This window comes from Lissotriton helveticus, chromosome 1_1 (assembly GCF_964261635.1).
Source record: "Lissotriton helveticus chromosome 1_1, aLisHel1.1, whole genome shotgun sequence".
NCBI lineage: Eukaryota > Metazoa > Chordata > Amphibia > Caudata > Salamandridae > Lissotriton > Lissotriton helveticus.
Genome location: NC_136057.1, coordinates 1,883,281,899 through 1,883,302,691, shown reverse-complemented (window position 1 = coordinate 1,883,302,691; position 20,793 = coordinate 1,883,281,899).

Below are 20,793 nucleotides of genomic sequence, written 5' to 3'. Positions count from 1 at the left end.
CGACTTGCTCCAACTATGCCCAGGGAGTGGTGATTTGGGTGACCCCACTGGCCCTGTTCAAAGTCCTTAGCTGTGAGGTGGACATGGAGGTATGTCTTGGTGCATGGTGAGCTGGATGGTACAGGAATCTGTCTACTGAGTGTCTATGCTTCGAATATGGATGATGGTGATTTTTACCTAGACTTGGAGACTCGCCTACTGCCATGGGCTTTTTTTATGGGCTGGGGACTTTAACAGTGTCTTGGATGGCACGCTGGGCAGACACCCACAAGAGCACAAACTAAACCCAGCATATCTGCTGCTCTCTCAGAGGCCATGGATCACTTCGGTTATGTAGACATATGGAGCATGACACATCCGGAGGAGCAGGGCTACACTTGTAATTTCCCCACGTGCACAGTCTTTTGTACAATGGACCGGTTCCTACTCTCTGAGGGGGCTACAGTGGCAGCACTGCAGACGTGGGTGCTGGGGCGATTCCTTTCGGAGCATGCCCTGTGTAACTGAAATGGGGGGGCGGGAAGTGGCCATCCGCGAGCCCCCCTTTGGCAACTGCAACAGGAGGCTCTGAAAGACAATGTATTCCTGGGGAGCTTAGACCAGTGCTTACTTCGACAATAACTGGCACTCCACTACTGGGAGGTCAACGGAATGGGAGGCATTGAAGGTAGTAACATGCAGAGAGTGCTGTTCCTAGGTGAGTGGGATAAGGAAGCACCTGGAGAGGGATCTCTTTACAGTGGAGGACACCTTGGCTAGACTGCAGGGAGAGGAGCATGGCGGAGAGGCACAGGGGAGGCACTTTTGAGTGCCCAACGCAGGGTGGGAGACATATGGGACAGGTTGGACTGCTTGGTCCACTGTGAATATCGCCTGTTGCTCCACCGTGAGAAGAACAAATTAGGTCAGTTATTGGCTTGGCTACTTAAGCAGGAGTGCCCCCCCTCCATATTGAATCTTAAGCGGGCGGATGGAAGTCACTTGTCCACACAGCATGGCATTAATTCCTTATTACAAGCTCACTTGATGACAGTGTATAGGGAGGATGTATGGACTGACCCGGCAGTCATGACGCGATTCCTGGACGATCTTGAGCTTTCTCCTCTCACGGAAGGCCAAAGTGACGGCCTAGGTGAGGAAATTCGCCTTGAGCACCTCCAAGAAGCAGTGAATAACATGGCTCACTGCAAATCTCCAGGCCCAGACGATTTATCTGTAGAGCATTTCCAGGCATTTTCAGTCCTTCTGCTCCCTCATTTGTTAGAGACCCTGCAAGAGGCCAAACGAGTGGGGATTCTGCCCCCATCAATGAAGGAGGCCCAAATTACAAAATCAATGAAGGAGGCCCAAAATGTAATGCTCCTCAAACCGGGCAAGAACCATCATATGCCCGGCTCCTATCGGCCCTTAGTTATGCTGGTTTTGACACTAAGATATTTACTAAGGTACTGAGAATGAGACTGGGTAGGGCGGTGACCCATTCAGTCCATGGGTATGAATGCAGGTTCATGCCAGGCAGGGGAACCCATACCAATCTCGGAGGTGATCTCCTGTACTACGCGCTAAAGTCGCAGTGGCCGATTCACAGAACTAACTTAAGACAAAATGCGAAACTTACTAATTTTGGTATTCACAGAAGGCATTTAGCAGTAGTAAAGTTAGGATTTTGTCTTAAGTTTGACTTAAGACACACTTAAGACAAACTTAAGACAGACTTAAGACAGACTTAAGACAGACTTAAGACAGACTTGAGACAAAATCCTAACTTAAGTCTGTCTTAAGTCTGTCTTAAGTGTGTCTTAAGTTTGTCTTAAGTCTGTCTTAGGTCTGTCTTAAGTCTGTCTTAAGGCTGTCTTAAGTTAGTCTTAAGTCAAACTTAAGACAAAATCCTAACTTTACTACTACTAAATGCCTTCTGTGAATATCAAAAGTAGTAAGTTTAGGATTTTGTCTTAAGTTAGTTCTGTGAATCGGGCGCACCATGTATGCACGAGCTGCCACCCTAACCTTAGATAAAAAAAAGTCCTTTGATACTGTGCAGTGGGACTACCTATGGTAGGTTCTAGGAAGAATGGGCCTCGGGCAGGAATGTATATCCTGGATTACCTTCTATACTGTCAGCAACGGCACAGGTTAATAGTGGTGGTGTGATTTTCGGCATTATTTCTATGGAAAGGGCACGAGACAGGGATGCTCCTTGTCCCCACTCCTTTTCACACTAGAAATGGAACTGTTGGCGATTCCATTACAACACGACGTGGCCCATTGGGTGTTGGTGTGGACGGCCGTACCCATGTCATGTCCTTGAATGTGGATGGCGCATTGCTTTATGTAACCCACCCTGTGGAAGCAATGCCTGTCCTCTTAGGCGTTTTGTCAGCATTCTCGGCCATGTCGGGGTTCAATGCTAATAACCAGAAGTCTGTTATATTCTCGCTTGTGACACTGGTAGGGAATGAGGTCGCAGACTCTCCCTTTGGAGTTTAGATGGAAATGTGATCATTTCCCTTACTTAGGGATCCAGGTCACACACTCGGCCAAGGCTCAATACACCTTGAACATGGGAGCGGTCTTTCGGGTCTGGAGTCCTCCATTCGCTTTTGGAATCGCCTCCCCTGTCTATTATGGGGCGTGTGGCTCTGACCCGGATGGTCATCCTGCCTTGCTGTCTCCATGTTCTTGAGAACTCCTTTCGTTTTATTCCCAGAACTACCTCTACCACCCTCAACAGTCTAATTATCTCTTTGGTGTGGGCTGGGAAATGTAGCAGGGTAAAATTAGAGATTCTGAAACTAGATGTGGATCTGGGGGACCTTGGCCTGCCATACCTGGGCCACTATTATCTTGCTAGCCTCCTCCAATACGGAGCGCAGTGCTGTCCAGAGGGTCCGAATACTGAGAAGGCGCTCTTAGCTGATTGGGGCGGATCTCCTGAGATGTCTTATGATGGGTTCCAGGACCACCCAGATTGCCCATTTGTGGTTCGCCAGGTCATGTGGGCCTTGGAACGGGCGGTTGCGTAAAGCCCCGTATGCATGGATGCTTCCCTTGCGGTGGCTGCATGGCTTCCGCCACATACAGACGGTGATGGATTCGACAGGATGGTTCAACGTTGGCTGTCTGGCGGCGGGTGATTTATACGTGAACGGGACCTTTCTCTCCTTTGTTGATGCGAGAGGATGCTGTCGGATCCCGGAGGGACAATTTTTGCAATACGCAAAAATATCGCACACAGCACGTGAATTGTGGACCACTTTTCCCGATGAATCTTGTACTTTGTTGGACATCCTCGACCCAAGCTCCTTCAGGGGTCTGACCTCCCACCTGTATGGGGCTTTCAAGGCGGACCATAAAGTTGACGTTCCCGGGTGCAGGGCAAGTGGTGATCGAACTGCCATCACCTCTTACCGAGGGGGAGTGGCGGTGGGCATTTGCAGAGGTTCTGAAGGTGGTTAGCAATGCTCGCTTTAAACTCACACAATTCCACTACTTGCAGAGTACATACCTGACCTCTCACTGGTAGGTGCAGTTTACCGTGCCATTTTTGTCGGCATGCCCCAGTTGTGGCATTGAGCCTGCAACGTTTACGCATATGACATGGGATTGCACCCGACTCCAAATGTACTGGTCAAGAGTCTTGGAGACGAGGAGGAGCCAAGATGGCGCTCGGAGCGGACGTGTAGTCCCTCGGCTCCGGGGACCGTCTCCGCCTTCAAGCTTCTCCTGCCAGATATCCTGCACCGCAGTGGCTAATTCCGACAGCAAATGCGCTTCGCTGACCCTTCACGAAATCCTGAAGCTTTTACTCCTTGGCAAGTCGGAGAAATACTTGGACGCAGCGGGCGGCCCGCATCGGCGTACAGACCGGGGCCTCGCGTGTCTATCGAGGCCGGTCATCAGACGCGCCCCCCCGGACTTAGTGACGGTGCGGTCCCGATTGGCGGCTATCATCGGCCAGCGGACCCCGCACTCTCGTCCCGCTGCACTTTTGGCTCTGCGACGACTGCATCAGCCTACAACCTTACCGCTACGGACACTTGCACTGTGATTTGTGTGCTTATTGCCTGCATTTCGTCCCGCTATTGGCGATGGGCTTCCGATCTGGCCAGGCGCTCGAAACCAAGCGGACCGACGTATTGAACGGACTACCCTACTGTCTGCACCCAGGCTCAGACATCTGACTTCGCAGCGTGCCTGGCTGTCCTTCTAGGGTGCGCTGCCTGTTCCTACCCGGGGTCTCCCTGCCTGATGCTATGGCGGACATGCTGCTGTGTATCCTGACTAATTGGCCGTGATTGGTGTTTTTGGACTCACTGAGTGGAGAAACATGCCTGATGCATTGTGTTCTCCCTCTTACAGCTCTGGGAGCATTTTGGAAGCGGTCCTCTCCTTCCGATCTGAGGCTCTACGCTCTGGCTACACCCTGCTGGACAAAATGGAGGGCATCCTCAGTGCTTCAACTCGCACTAAGATGGCCGACGCGCAGGAACTCGGGGCCGTTCTTTGTTCCACCTTCGCCTGTGCTCCGGTGGTGTCCACTGGAGTCGGTGGCACCCTCGTGACCCCAAGCCTGCCACTGCCATCAGTCACGGGAGAGTGGCTCCCGAAATCGTATACTTTGGAACCTTCGCCACGACACGAGCCCTCCCTCCTTGCCATGTTCGCAGACCCCCGAGATTTGCTCCGGGAGGAGATGTACACAGTGATTTCCCTCCCTGCCCTGGCTACCCTCGGAGAGTTTGGGATGGCATACTCGGCGCTTTCTTTGGGACTCCTGGACTTCATTGCCTTATTTGCACCGGGTCACCTGCATCGCGGTTTATTCCCTGGATTGCCGTCTGCACCTACATTGACTGCACGGGTCTGCGGTGGTAAGGAGAGGACGGGACAAGGATAGACGCTTCCATTATTGGACTGATGGATTTCTGGTTACTGATTGTGACGGAGGGGACATATTGTCGGTATTCTGTTTATTGATATTGCCGCTGTGCTCCACTCTGTGCTTTGGGACCGTGCTATGGCCATCGGGCTACTGACTCCTACTCCTGCGCCATTCTTGTGGGTGGGACGGCGAGGGATCTAGTCTTTTTGAGTGACCCTGACATGTATCGGTGGGGATAGAAGATTATAGCGGGGGCGTGCGCTTGGATTGGGTGTTGTTGCCTTACATATATTGCGCGCTGCTGCTGCGGCTCCACTTTCTCTGCGTATTGGACATATTATACTTGTTGTGCGTCAGACCACTGTCGGAACTATTGGTATGGAATGGCGGAGCTGGGGGACGGGTAGTGGGCTCCTCCCCACTTTTTTCTTTTTCTGAGAGTTTTAGGATTCTCTTCTTTTCTTCCTCTCTATATTTCGGGACTCCTTTTCTTGGGCGACAGGCACACTGCTAGGGGGGGTCAGGCCGTAGCCAGCTGCAGGGGTGCAGGGTGGGGGGTACTTAGGGGGTGGGGCTGCTTTATTATTGTTTAATTTTTCTTTTTGTTCTATGGGCCTTCTATGCTTTTCCCCTTGTTCCTTCCCTGGGGTTTAGACGCTTCTTTCCTGGGTGCTACGTAGTGACTCTGGTGTTTGCTTCTGTTTCACGATTACCTATCCTGATTGTTTTATAACAGTATTGCCTTGTTGCACCACGTTATCCTGTTCATGTCTATCCTACAAGGAAAACTTTTAAAACTAGACCTCAGTCCTTCTCTAATGAATCCTTTGTGCTTCAGTAATTTGTAATGTACCGCACGTGTGAGCCTCAGGGCTCCTGTTGATTTGTAATTGCCTTGGAGACGCTGCGGTAAGCCATGGGAATTCATGTTTAGGTGAGGTTCAAGCGCGATCTTTTCAGGGGTCCAACCGATCCCCAAGTTGAGAAATCGAATGCAACAAAAAGTAACCCTGCTGGGGCTCGTATTAGCCAAACTCTGAATTGCTGTCCCTTGGACGCACCCCGCGCCCCCCTAGGATGACCTGTGTGAATGGCGATTTGAGCTTGTTGATTGTTATTTGTTGAGTCTGTCTCTATGACTTGGGGATATGTCTAATATGCTGCCTCCACCAATCACGCCAGCGTTTTTTTTTCTTTTTGGTTACATGTTTTGTGTATTAATGACAACTGTTTAATTCATTTTGGGATGTACAGTGCTTCCAGCTCTGTAGAATGTACCTCACGATGTTATTTGTGGACCGAACTATGGATTGTCTTAGGGGCATCACAGTTCCAGGGAGAGTGCTTGGGTGTACGAAATGTGCTTTGTTTTTTATATCATTCGGGCACGACGTATTCACGTGCAAGTTACATGTACTGATGGCTGTATGATTCCGAAATACAAAAATATTTTTTTTTAAATCACAAATGCGCAGGGTAAGACATAAAGCAGTTAGCACTATAAAACACAATGAAATCTGCTGCTATGGCCAGGTCGGAATCACAAAAGGTTGATCTACACTAGAGGGTGGCACCAAGCAAAGGAAAACAATTGGCACCCTAGAATGGAACCAAGTCTTACCCAAGGAGAAGCGCCCCCCATGTACATAAACTTTTCCCTAGTGTCTAGTGTGTTTCCACTCCCCCCCACCCTCCCGGGGCAGTTTGATCTAAAAAAAAGGCGATCTCACTCAAGGGAGGGGGAAACAAAAGAAAACAATGGGCCAAGGAGCTCCTTCCCACAAAATATATATGGGCACGAATGATCCCTGGTGTCTAGAGGACTTCCACCACACTGGTGGGTAAATCGGCCTAATTATGGCCGATCTCCCCCCAGAGGGCAAACATGAACATGTCTTGAGTAATGTAACTGGTGCTCATGTAAAGCGTTCCAATCCCTTTGGGTCAAGTTCGTGATATGTAAAACTGCAACAAAAATAGAAAAGCGCCGATCCTACTTCTTCCACAGCAGAATCACAAATATCTACAGCAACTTCGCAAACCAACCCAACCCCAAAGAATTTGCTGCTAACCTACCCACAACCAACCAAGACAGCCACCTGACCGAATGCACAACCCCCACCTAAAATGACACAGAGGCAATCATGTGAACCATGCAATCAGGGGCCCCAAATCTATTATCTGGGAACATCACCAATCAGTACCACCCTCATCCACATTATCAACACCTCCATCATGAGGTATGGCTTGAACAGCCAAGATGGTGGATGCTCTTTAACCGAACCCCTGTTATCCAGCCATTATCCTCTGATTAACCTGCCATTCACCCTTCTGCCAGACATACCGCACTCCACTACCAGGGGTGACATTCGTGGAGCGTTGGCGCTGTTGGAGATGCAATCTGTGGGCCGTGACCTAGGCAGCTCGCCGCTACCTGTCCTGCCGCCTGGTTTGGGAGCGAGCAGCTGCTGAAGGCGGGCGCCTTGAAGCTAGAAAGGGGGGGGCTGGGGTCCCCGGGCACACTTCTCTACCCTCCCCTATACCGGCAGGGGATATTTCAAACAGAGACTAATCGCTGGAGCTTGGGGTGTCGTGTGCGCTCCACTGCACCCGCTTGCGCTGGGAAGCCCAGCTGTGCATGACAATGTGCTGCAGGTATCGTGCCACACATCAGACCTGCTTGGACCTGTTGGTGGCGTGAGCTCTCCTCCCCGGCATTACGGCTCCCTGCCCTGATTATACTGACCCTGCTGCCTGGTGACAATACGAGGTGCGATCCCTGCCAGGGGGCACCGCATTGCTGTGGGACCTGCTGTGAATGGGTGATAACATTTTGACTTTGTTGCTCCAAGGACCATGGGGTCAGTTGGGCTCCCCCACTTATTTTCTCTATCAGTGGCTTTGGAGAGACGTCACATAGTAGAGGGCCGGGTGCCCATGCCATTGCTTTCTAATTATTAATATGCCATACCTGCTGCACATGTTTGATCACCTGTGGGCCCAGGGGGGATACCTGGCCCTGAGACTGACCCCAGCTACATTGCACCATGGCCTTGTTGCAGACTGGAAATCACAGGTGCTGTCTGAGACTGTAGACCTGGGAGTCTGGCACTAATCTACTCGCTTCATGGGGCTGCACGCGGTGCACCGTGTGTAGTAGGGTGACCAACTGTCCGTAAATTTCACAGACCGTCCGTAATTTGGATCTCACGTCTGTTGTCAATGATGATCCCTCTTACGGACCCCTTTTGTCCATAACTTTGGGCCTTGGGGAACATCACTGGTTCCCTGCATGAAGCCTCAGCTCCCTGATGGGGCAGCTTCACGCTCTTCCTCGGAGCATAAGAGCAGCCCCACATGCCCATTGTCATTCTGTATGCGGCATATTGCCATATACAGAATGACAATGGGCCAGTCTGGGCTCTTACAGCATGTGGGGGGCCTCTTCTAGCCTCGGTCTAGGGCAGGGCATCCTGCCAGATGGAAGAAATGTGCAAAAATGCCAATGCTGCTGTGTGGGAATCCAGTTCATTCAAAGAAGGGGGGTGAAACAAGTTAAAAAGAAGGGGCTAGAGTTCTTTCAGTCTCATCATTTTAGAAAAGTGCATTTTAAATATTATATTCAACAAAGCCATGGTTGCTGCATTTTTATTTTATGCAACTAACAACCATTGACAAAGCCAATAGTTCTGGTTTATTGTAGGTGTAACGTTATTTGTTGTGTTATATATGGATACAATGACCGAAGAGGCAAAATACCAGTCCGGCAGCACACTATGCTAAGCACATATTTTTAGCGTAGTTGTTTTAAGCAACGCTCTTAATTACATCAAACACCCCCTTTGGAAAGACCCCCCCCCCCACACATGCATGACTAATGACTTCAACTTTTTCAGATTGCTTATGTGCAGGGGAATAGTGAACCCTACCCCCACCCCTCCCCATGCTTTAGGAACTACAGCAAGGGTGAAATTCTTGATGGGACTCTTCTGTCTGCAACTCTGCTGACATGGGCTTAGCTCATAATTAATATGAAAAGGTGGGCGAGTGAGTAAGTGAAGGGATGGGTGGACAGCTGGATGGATGAGTGAAAGGATGGATGGATGAGTGAAAGGGTGGCTGATGGCAGAGTGAATGGATGAGTAAAATGATGGACGGATTGATGAATTGATAAGTGAAAGGGTGAGTGGATAGACGGATGAGTGAAAGGGTAGATGTAAGGATGGATGAGTGAGTGAAAGGGAGGATAGATGGACAAAAGGATGGATAGATGAGTGAAGGAGTGAAAAGGTGGATGGATGAGAGAATGGATGTACGGATGAGTGAAAGGATGGATGAGTGATAGGGGCAATGGATTGATTCACAAGTGTATGAGTAGATGGATGGGTGGATGGAAGGAAGGAAGGATGGCTAAGTGAAAGGGTCAATGGAGAGAGAAAGGGAAGATGGATTGATGACTGAAAGGGTGAATGGGTGGAAGGATGAGGGACTGGGTGGATAGATGAGTAAGTGACAGGATGGCTGGATGGGTGAATGGGCTGGATGGACGAGTGAATGGATGGATGGATCAATCAATCAATCAATCAATCATGACACTTGTATAGCGCGCTACTCACCCGGAAGGGTCTCAAGGCGCTTGGGGGAAGGGGTCCGCTACTGCTCGAACAGCCAGGTTTTGAGTTGTCTCCTGAAGGCGAGGTGGTCCTGGGTCAGCCAAAGGTGGATGGGGAGGGAGTTCCATGTCTTGGCCGCCAGGTAGGAGAAGGTTCTGCCTCCGGCGGTGGATCTTCGGATGCGTGGTACGGCAGCGAGGGCGAGGCTAGCAGACCGTAGCTGGCGGGTGGGCGTGTGGAAGGTCAGGCGGTCGTTGAGGTACTTGGGGCCCAGGTTGTGGAGAGACTTGTGTGCGTGGGTGAGGAGCCTGAACGTGATCCTCTTGTTGACGGGGAGCCAGTGCAGGTCCTTCAGGTGGCCGGAGATGTGGCTGCGTCGGGGGATGTCCAGGATGAGTCGGGCGGAGGCGTTTTGGATGCGTTGGAGTCTTTTCTGTAGCTTGGCTGTGGTTCCGGCGTAGAGGGTGTTTCCGTAGTCCAGTCGGCTGGTGACGAGGGCCTGGGTGACCGTCTTCCTGGTCTCAGTCGGGATCCATCGGAAGATCTTGCGGAGCATGCGGAGGGTTTGAAAGCATGAAGATGAGATGGCGTTGACTTGTCTGGTCATCGAGAGGGAGGAGTCCAGGATGAAGCACAGGTTGCGTGCGTGGTCTGTTGGCTTGGGGGCGGTGCCCAGGGCTGGGGGCCACCAGGAGTCGTCCCAGGCAGAGGGTGATGGTCCCAGGATGAGGACTTCCGTCTTGTCTGAGTTCAGTTTCAGGCGGCTGTTCTTCATCCACTCGGCGACGTCTTTCATCCCTTCGTGGAGGCTGGTTTTGGCGGTGTCGGGGTCTCTGGTGAGGGAGAGGATCAGCTGAATGTCATCGGCGTAGGAGATGATGTTGAGGTTGTGATGGCGTGCAATGGCTGCGAGAGGTCTCATGTAGACGTTGAAGAGGGTGGGGCTGAGTAATGATCCTTGCGGGACGCCGCAGATGACTTCGGTGGCTGGGAACGAAATGGGGGGAGGCGGACTCTCTGTATTCTTCCGGCGAGGAACGAGATGATCCACTTCAGTGCCTTCTCTTGGATGCCGGTGTTGCTGAGGCGTTGGACTAGGGTGCGGTGGCAGACAGTGTAGATCGCTGCGGAGAAGTCCAGGAGGATGAGTGCTGCTGTTTCCCCGTTGTCGAGAAGGGCTCGGATGTCGTCGGTGGCTGCGATGAGGGCGGTCTCGGTGCTGTGGTTGGCTCTGAAACCGGACTGCGAGGGGTCGAGGGATCCATTAGTCTCGAGGAAGGCAGCAAGCTATCTGTTGGCGATCTTCTCGATGACTTTGGCAGGAAAAGGGAGGAGCGAGATGGGGCGGAAGTTTTTGAGGTCGGTGGGGTCCGCTGTTGGTTTCTTCAGTAGGGCGCTGAGCTCGGCATGCTTCCAGCTCTCTGGGAAGGTGGCGGTGTCGAAGGAGGCGTTGATGACGTCTCGGAGTTGGGGTGCGATGGTGGAGTCTGCCTTGTTGAAGACGTGGTGGGGGCAGGGGTCAGTCGGAGATCCGGAGTGGATGGTGTTCATCGTGCGGGCTGTGTCTTCGGTGGTTACCGTGGTCCATGTGCGGAGGGTGGCGATGGGGTGCGTTGGTTCGTAGGTTGGGTGCGAGGGTGGTGCGCCGAAGCTGCTGTGGATGTTGGCAATCTTGCGGTGGAAGAACGAGGCGAGGGAGTTGCAGAGATCTTGTGAAGGGTGATGTCGTTCTTGCCGGTGCTGGGGTTGGAGAACTCCTGGACGATGCTGAAGAGTTCCTTGCTGTCGTGGGCGTTGTTGTCCAGTCGATCCTTGAGTGATTTCTTCTTGGTGGTGCGGATGAGCTGGTGGTGCTTGCGGGTGGCGTGTTTGAGGGCGGTCATGTTGCCAGTGGTCTGGTCGAGGAGCCAGGCTTTGTCGAGGGTGCGGCAGGTCTTCTTGGAGTCCTTGAGTTCGTCGGTGAACCAGGGGGCCTTCTTGCTTCTGGGTTTGTTGGGAGGGTTCTTCGGTGGTGCGAGGTCGTCGGCGCAGGCGGTCAGCTTCGTTGGGGTCCGGTGTGCTGGCAGGTGGGTTCTGGCTGAGGGAGGTGGTGAGCTGGTCACCACATGGCAGGCACCACACGGTGCCTGCCACTTGGTGCAGCAAAATGTAGGGGCGTACCATAGGTACCCCCAAGTGCACCCCACCTCCCCCAGACACAAGGGGGGCCCACAACGGGCCCCTAGACCCAATCCCCACCAGCCTTTCCAGGGTGGCGATGCCGCCATGGAAAGGCCTTTCATTTAACACATCCTAATATGGAGGCCGGTACCTGCTAGGCACCGCCACCATATTAGTGGCCCAGCTCTGCCCACCAGGCAATCGTTACGATTGCCATGGGCGGTAAAGCGGTGGACGGACTTTGCGTCCGCCGTGATACCCACCACCATCCTAATTTGGAGGTGGGTAAATCTCATTACGATCGCTCCGACCCGGCGGTGGCGATCATTCCGCTATCGTAATGAGCCCCTTAGTTCCTCTCCTTTGGCCTCTAGATGTTTGAATTACCATGATGCTCAGGGACTGACGGAGTGCCTCCACACCCATCAGCTGCACCTGGACCAGCAGCTGAAACAGTAGGACCTTCGGGTCACTCTAGAGAGCATCCATGCTTCGATGACAAGCTGGATATTGTCCTTGTGGTTATAGAGAAGCCCTGGGTTTCCCTGGAATGCAAAATAGACACTGTAGCAGCAGATCTCACTCATCATATGCTGATCATTGCAAGATGGCAGATTTAGTCCGAACTGCAGAACAGGCATTCGCCAAACTCCAACAGCAAGCTTGAGCGACGGAGGCACATCTGCGTGCACTACACAACCGGACCGTGTCCTGGAGGATAGGGCAGAGGACGCAGAAGGCCGCTCCCAGACAAATAATGTTTGTGTGTTGGGCCTCTCCAAAAATGTGACAAGTCAACATGAAGTTGCCTACGTTAAGCAATGGTTGTGTGGCGCTGTCCCCCACGCAGCTCTATCACCTTTCTTCTCCATTGAGTGGGCGCACCTGGATCCGGCAAGTAAGCCCCCACCAGGTCCTAATCCCAGGCCATTAGTGATCCATCTAGTGCACTACTAGAATCACAATTTAATCCTTGAAGTGGCTTGTAAACTTACTGAACTGGGTGTGAACAACACACCTGTCCTTATTTTCCCAGATTATACGTTGGCAGTGCAGCCCCAGCAGAGTTTGTTCCTTGTGGTTAAACGCAGGCTTCGTGTCATGGACGTGAGGTATTCACTCCTATTTCCTGCACTGTTTTTCACAGACCCTAAGGAGACCTGGCACTGGATTGAGAGTTTCGGGACTGCACCCCTCAACCCAACCCAATGGGGGTCGGCGGCCTTGACAGTCTTGGCCGGGAGGGACAGCAGTAAAGGCCATACCTAACCTGGAGCAGGTGATACAGGAAAGGGAGTGTGCATTACAGATGGCTGTGATGATGTGTGATCCATCTCAGTAATAGGACTTGAAAGAGGAGACAGCCAAGTCCTCGAGCGAAAAATGGCTCCTCAACAGCCAGGCACAATAGTATCCTCAGTTTCGTTTTTAGGTTTCGCCTAGGCAGCGCATGTGCTGTCTCAGCGAGAGATGCTGTATACAGTATAGTGGGGGGAAGCTCCATCCCACTTTCGGGCAAACATTTTATTGGCTGTAATGAAAAATCCTGCATTTTCATTGGTTTTTGGTGTTTTTGTCCCGCCTCCTGACTGCTCTGCCGTCATTTTTCCTCTTCCGAGGCTATCAGCCCCTTTACTATTAAAACCGTTTTGGTTCCCTGTCTTTCCCCGTACCCTCCCGCAGTCTGTAACTTTTTTTAACACAACCACCCCCCACCCCCTCCTGTTCGTGCCTTCTTTCATGCCAGCAGTTCAATTTAAAATGCAATAGGACTCGGGTAAATCCGAGTCCTGTTGCATTTTCAATGCTTGTTGGTCCCGTGATTGGTTGGTGCCTTTGCACTAAATTTTGCCTGGCCTGTCCTAATCACATGCGCAATACAAACAGCTCTCTTACGCTGCCTTATATTCCATGCATGCGCCAAAACTCAGCGCGCTTGTGGATTTCCTGGCTCACATGGAAGCTGTATCTCTAATCGCTCAACCTGTCGGTAACAGTCTTTAGTTTAAATTTTTTTAATTATCGGTCTGCCAATTGCGCTATTGGCGATGTGGTTTTACATCATTTGTTTTTACAATGCAGCCCCCCTCCCCAGGGCGATGCACTTAAAGTTTCAGCAGCTTTTATTGTTTTTTTTAAATTAACATGGGGACGCTTCACATGCTGCCATGGGTATAACTTTAATCTGCAGTTCGAAGGTTCCAGGCCCCACGTTAGGATCCGGGCAGCCCACGTGCAGGGTGAGGTCCCGGTGGCACGGTCATACATCCCTGCAGAGTGAAAAGGCAGAGGCGCCGCTCCAAACACAAGCCTAATTTTTATTTACAACAAGGGGTGGTGATGGACAGAGTCTCTGAATTAAGCAGAGTACTCTCACCCAGTCAAGAGATCAGGGCTAGATTCAACACCGTTTTTTAGCTCATTGCACCATCCCAGTTTCAGAACCTGGCTGTATGCAAATTAGTCTGTCCCTGGCCCAGTGCATCATGGGAACAGGGCAGACCAGACTACAAAAGCCAATTCTTACACTGGGAAGGAAACAAGCTTCCGGGGACCGGTTTCTGGCATTACAGCCGTCTTCGGCCCGGCTTGCTTGAATCCTGATGGTGCAATGAGCAAGGGACTCACATCTGAGTATACCCTTCCACGCTTAGGGTGGACAAAATTATTTACAACAAGGGGTGGTGATGGACAGAGTCTCTGAATTAAGCAGAGTACTCTCACCCAGTCAAGAGATCAGGGCTAGATTCAACACCGTTTTTTAGCTCATTGCACCATCCCAGTTTCAGAACCTGGCTGTATGCAAATTAGTCTGTCCCTGGCCCAGTGCATCATGGGAACAGGGCAGACCAGACTACAAAAGCCAATTCTTACACTGGGAAGGAAACAAGCTTCCGGGGACCGGTTTCTGGCATTACAGCCGTCTTCGGCCCGGCTTGCTTGAATCCTGATGGTGCAATGAGCAAGGGACTCACATCTGAGTATACCCTTCCACGCTTAGGGTGGACAAAATTATTTACAACAAGGGGTGGTGATGGACAGAGTCTCTGAATTAAGCAGAGTACTCTCACCCAGTCAAGAGATCAGGGCTAGATTCAACACCGTTTTTTAGCTCATTGCACCATCCCAGTTTCAGAACCTGGCTGTATGCAAATTAGTCTGTCCCTGGCCCAGTGCATCATGGGAACAGGGCAGACCAGACTACAAAAGCCAATTCTTACACTGGGAAGGAAACAAGCTTCCGGGGACCGGTTTCTGGCATTACAGCCGTCTTCGGCCCGGCTTGCTTGAATCCTGATGGTGCAATGAGCAAGGGACTCACATCTGAGTATACCCTTCCACGCTTAGGGTGGACAAAATTATTTACAACAAGGGGTGGTGATGGACAGAGTCTCTGAATTAAGCAGAGTACTCTCACCCAGTCAAGAGATCAGGGCTAGATTCAACACCGTTTTTTAGCTCATTGCACCATCCCAGTTTCAGAACCTGGCTGTATGCAAATTAGTCTGTCCCTGGCCCAGTGCATCATGGGAACAGGGCAGACCAGACTACAAAAGCCAATTCTTACACTGGGAAGGAAACAAGCTTCCGGGGACCGGTTTCTGGCATTACAGCCGTCTTCGGCCCGGCTTGCTTGAATCCTGATGGTGCAATGAGCAAGGGACTCACATCTGAGTATACCCTTCCACGCTTAGGGTGGACAAAATTATTTACAACAAGGGGTGGTGATGGACAGAGTCTCTGAATTAAGCAGAGTACTCTCACCCAGTCAAGAGATCAGGGCTAGATTCAACACCGTTTTTTAGCTCATTGCACCATCCCAGTTTCAGAACCTGGCTGTATGCAAATTAGTCTGTCCCTGGCCCAGTGCATCATGGGAACAGGGCAGACCAGACTACAAAAGCCAATTCTTACACTGGGAAGGAAACAAGCTTCCGGGGACCGGTTTCTGGCATTACAGCCGTCTTCGGCCCGGCTTGCTTGAATCCTGATGGTGCAATGAGCAAGGGACTCACATCTGAGTATACCCTTCCACGCTTAGGGTGGACAAAATTATTTACAACAAGGGGTTGTTGTAAATATTTTTGTCCACCCTAAGCGTGGAAGGGTATACTCAGACATGAGTCCCTTGCTCATTGCACCATCAGGATTCAAGCAAGCCGGGCCGAAGACGGCTGTAATGCCAGAAACCGGTCCCCGGAAGCTTGTTTCCTTCCCAGTGTAAGAATTGGCTTTTGTAGTCTGGTCTGCCCTGTTCCCATGATGCACTGGGCCAGGGACAGACTAATTTGCATACAGCCAGGTTCTGAAACTGGGATGGTGCAATGAGCTAAAAAACGGTGTTGGATCTAGCCCAGATCTCTTGACTGGGTGAGAGTATTCTGCTTAATTCAGAGACTCTGTCCCTCACCACCCCTTGTTGTAAATATTTTTGTCCACCCTAAGCGTGGAAGGGTATACTCAGACATGAGTCCCTTGCTCATTGCACCATCAGGATTCAAGCAAGCCGGGCCGAAGACGGCTGTAATGCCAGAAACCGGTCCCCGGAAGCTTGTTTCCTTCCCAGTGTAAGAATTGGCTTTTGTAGTCTGGTCTGCCCTGTTCCCATGATGCACTGGGCCAGGGACAGACTAATTTGCATACAGCCAGGTTCTGAAACTGGGATGGTGCAATGAGCTAAAAAACGGTGTTGGATCTAGCCCAGATCTCTTGACTGGGTGAGAGTATTCTGCTTAATTCAGAGACTCTGTCCCTCACCACCCCTTGTTGTAAATATTTTTGTCCACCCTAAGCGTGGAAGGGTATACTCAGACATGAGTCCCTTGCTCATTGCACCATCAGGATTCAAGCAAGCCGGGCCGAAGACGGCTGTAATGCCAGAAACCGGTCCCCGGAAGCTTGTTTCCTTCCCAGTGTAAGAATTGGCTTTTGTAGTCTGGTCTGCCCTGTTCCCATGATGCACTGGGCCAGGGACAGACTAATTTGCATACAGCCAGGTTCTGAAACTGGGATGGTGCAATGAGCTAAAAAACGGTGTTGGATCTAGCCCAGATCTCTTGACTGGGTGAGAGTATTCTGCTTAATTCAGAGACTCTGTCCCTCACCACCCCTTGTTGTAAATATTTTTGTCCACCCTAAGCGTGGAAGGGTATACTCAGACATGAGTCCCTTGCTCATTGCACCATCAGGATTCAAGCAAGCCGGGCCGAAGACGGCTGTAATGCCAGAAACCGGTCCCCGGAAGCTTGTTTCCTTCCCAGTGTAAGAATTGGCTTTTGTAGTCTGGTCTGCCCTGTTCCCATGATGCACTGGGCCAGGGACAGACTAATTTGCATACAGCCAGGTTCTGAAACTGGGATGGTGCAATGAGCTAAAAAACGGTGTTGGATCTAGCCCAGATCTCTTGACTGGGTGAGAGTATTCTGCTTAATTCAGAGACTCTGTCCCTCACCACCCCTTGTTGTAAATATTTTTGTCCACCCTAAGCGTGGAAGGGTATACTCAGACATGAGTCCCTTGCTCATTGCACCATCAGGATTCAAGCAAGCCGGGCCGAAGACGGCTGTAATGCCAGAAACCGGTCCCCGGAAGCTTGTTTCCTTCCCAGTGTAAGAATTGGCTTTTGTAGTCTGGTCTGCCCTGTTCCCATGATGCACTGGGCCAGGGACAGACTAATTTGCATACAGCCAGGTTCTGAAACTGGGATGGTGCAATGAGCTAAAAAACGGTGTTGGATCTAGCCCAGATCTCTTGACTGGGTGAGAGTATTCTGCTTAATTCAGAGACTCTGTCCCTCACCACCCCTTGTTGTAAATATTTTTGTCCACCCTAAGCGTGGAAGGGTATACTCAGACATGAGTCCCTTGCTCATTGCACCATCAGGATTCAAGCAAGCCGGGCCGAAGACGGCTGTAATGCCAGAAACCGGTCCCCGGAAGCTTGTTTCCTTCCCAGTGTAAGAATTGGCTTTTGTAGTCTGGTCTGCCCTGTTCCCATGATGCACTGGGCCAGGGACAGACTAATTTGCATACAGCCAGGTTCTGAAACTGGGATGGTGCAATGAGCTAAAAAACGGTGTTGGATCTAGCCCAGATCTCTTGACTGGGTGAGAGTATTCTGCTTAATTCAGAGACTCTGTCCCTCACCACCCCTTGTTGTAAATATTTTTGTCCACCCTAAGCGTGGAAGGGTATACTCAGACATGAGTCCCTTGCTCATTGCACCATCAGGATTCAAGCAAGCCGGGCCGAAGACGGCTGTAATGCCAGAAACCGGTCCCCGGAAGCTTGTTTCCTTCCCAGTGTAAGAATTGGCTTTTGTAGTCTGGTCTGCCCTGTTCCCATGATGCACTGGGCCAGGGACAGACTAATTTGCATACAGCCAGGTTCTGAAACTGGGATGGTGCAATGAGCTAAAAAACGGTGTTGGATCTAGCCCAGATCTCTTGACTGGGTGAGAGTATTCTGCTTAATTCAGAGACTCTGTCCCTCACCACCCCTTGTTGCAAACACAAGCCAGCACGAGCCAGCAGGTGAGTGGAGCAAGCGGGCAACAGTAACATAAAACTGTAAAGACAGACAATTCAAGATTAAAAGCAGATAAGAAATAATACTGGGTTCTAAATTAAAATGGGGCTTCTTTGAAGAAGTACGGAATACCTGCCTACGTGGCCTTTCCATATAGAGTTGACAATTGTCTATACCTTTGTTTTTCAGTACTGCGTTGGCTGCATCACGTTATTGTTGTGCCGTATTTTGCCTTATTAGTGTATGATGTATTACCTACACACACTTGTGCTAAAATGCTGCGTATAACAGAAGCAAACGTGACACCGAGTTGAGGTAACAAATCTGAGCTGCAGGGCCATGCAATTGAGAGAACGGAATATCACAGTGTGCAGTGTAAGGGAAAGTACTGCAGGTGTATGTATATACTCTTAAACACATTTTACGTGCCAGTCGCCTTAAAATTGCGATTCTCCTATTAACATGACCAGAGAATCTGGATTTCATTAAAGACATGGAGGCTAACATTATGCATTAATCCTTTAATGCCACTCACAACAGCCGCTTACATCTCAAAGGTAAAACAAAGAATTAGATGACATCACGTCAACAATATAAGGCATGAGCAGGAGTAGAGCTGCCTCTTTTAAATGCGAAGGAACGAAGAGAAGTTAGGATAGCAACTTGGTAAAAGGAAGGTGAAGGGGTTGAAATCCATGGAAAGAAGTGAAGGAAGGATGCTGGAGAACCATTAGTTCGAATTATCTGAAAATAAAATGAAGAATGTCAAGTGTCTGGTGAAAAATCAGAAGAAAGTCAGTAACAAACGATGTAAGCATTGTTAAAATTGATAAATGAGTACACATTAAGAATATAAATTAAAATAAATAAATACTCCGTCCAAGGGAGGGACGGGAGGGATAATGTTAGCCTCCGTGTCTTTAATGAAATCCAGATTCTCTGGTCATGTTAATAGGAGAATCGCAATTTCATTACAAGACAAGGAGGCTACATTATGCATGTTGGTAGCCATGAATAACAGCATCAGAGACATGTTCAATTGGTTTGCAATAGTGATGTGCAAAGGTAGAAGCATTAGACCAATCTGCACACTTGAGGATAACATCCAACTTACCACCAGACCAGAAAGATTTGCTGGCCATAGCACTTCTTAGAGAGTGAGCTTGGAATTTAGAGAGATCAATACCAGCAAAGCTCATAGCCAACTTAACCCACCTAGCAATAGAGCAGGAAGAGATGGGTTTAAAGGGTTTGACATAGGAAACCAGAAGTTGATTTGCGCCAGGAGGACGAAGGTCTTTCATTCTTGAGTCATATTCCTTCATGCAATCAACTACACAAAGCTTTTTGCAAAAATCAAAACGAGGGTAGAAAATGAGATCAGACATAGTTTTAGTTCTTCTATAAATTTCAAATTTAACACCAAACATGTCATAACTCCTATAAGAGATATCTAGGGTCTTAACATCGGATATCCTGACAAGACAAGAAATCAGACATAGGAGAGAGGCAAGTTTAATTGAAAGACATTTTCTGTTAAAAAGGGAGTTATCATGCCAGGAGCAAAAAAGGTCAAGCAAAAGTTTAACATCCCAGACAGATTGATATTTAGGCCTAGGGGGCCTTTTAAGTCTGATACTTTTAAGGACTCTACAAATAATAACGTTCTTACCTACCGTCTTGCCATTGACAATAGAGTGACCTGCAGAAATGGCAGACCTATAACAGTTAATGGATCTATAGGAGAGACCACTGTCGAAAGGTTCCACTAGGAAATTGACTATACTAACGATAGGAGCTTCCACGGGATCCAAGTCCCTTTCAAAGCACCAACTAGACCATTTTTTCCAGATGTTATTATATCAGTAGTGTGTTCCAGGTGTCCAAGATTCTCCGAGGAGTGTAAGAGCAGATGACGAAAGTCCAGAAAATTGATTAGATTGCCTGACACTTTCCAGGCAAGAAGGTTCAGGTTCCCTGAAAGAACCAGGTGGTGATCTTCTCCGTTTGCGTTTAGGAGGAGTCCTTGAGAAGCCGGGATTAGGAGGGGAATGTCGCAAGACAGTTCCAGAGCTGTGGTGAACCATGCTTGAGACGGCCAGAAAGGGGTTATCAGGACCAGGGAGCACTGTTCCTGTCTCACTTTCTGTAGAACCCTTTGGATCACAGCAAAGGGGGCAAAGGCGTAGGGTCGGAGAGGAGCCCAAGGTTGGAGGAAAGCGTTGACAGCGAGAGCACCCGGGTCTGGCATCCAACTGAAATACTGTGGAAGCTGGGCAGTCAAACGGCTTGCAAAGACCAAAATAGTGAACCAGGGAATTGAAAATGGTCGGATTGAGTTTCCAATCGCTGAAATCTACTAGGAACCTCGAGTTCCAATCTGCTGAGAGGTTGGATTTTCCGGGGAGGTACTCTGCCCTTAGGGAAATCTTGTGTTCCAAACAGAACATCCAAAGTTTCCTGGCCAGGTCCGATAGATCTGCAGTTTTCGTACCGCCGAGACGGTTGATATACGAGACTGCAGAAACGTTGTCCATCTTCAGGAGAACGGATCTGCCCTGAAGAGACTGTCTGAAGCTCATCAACGCATAGAGCCCGGCCGTCATTTCTA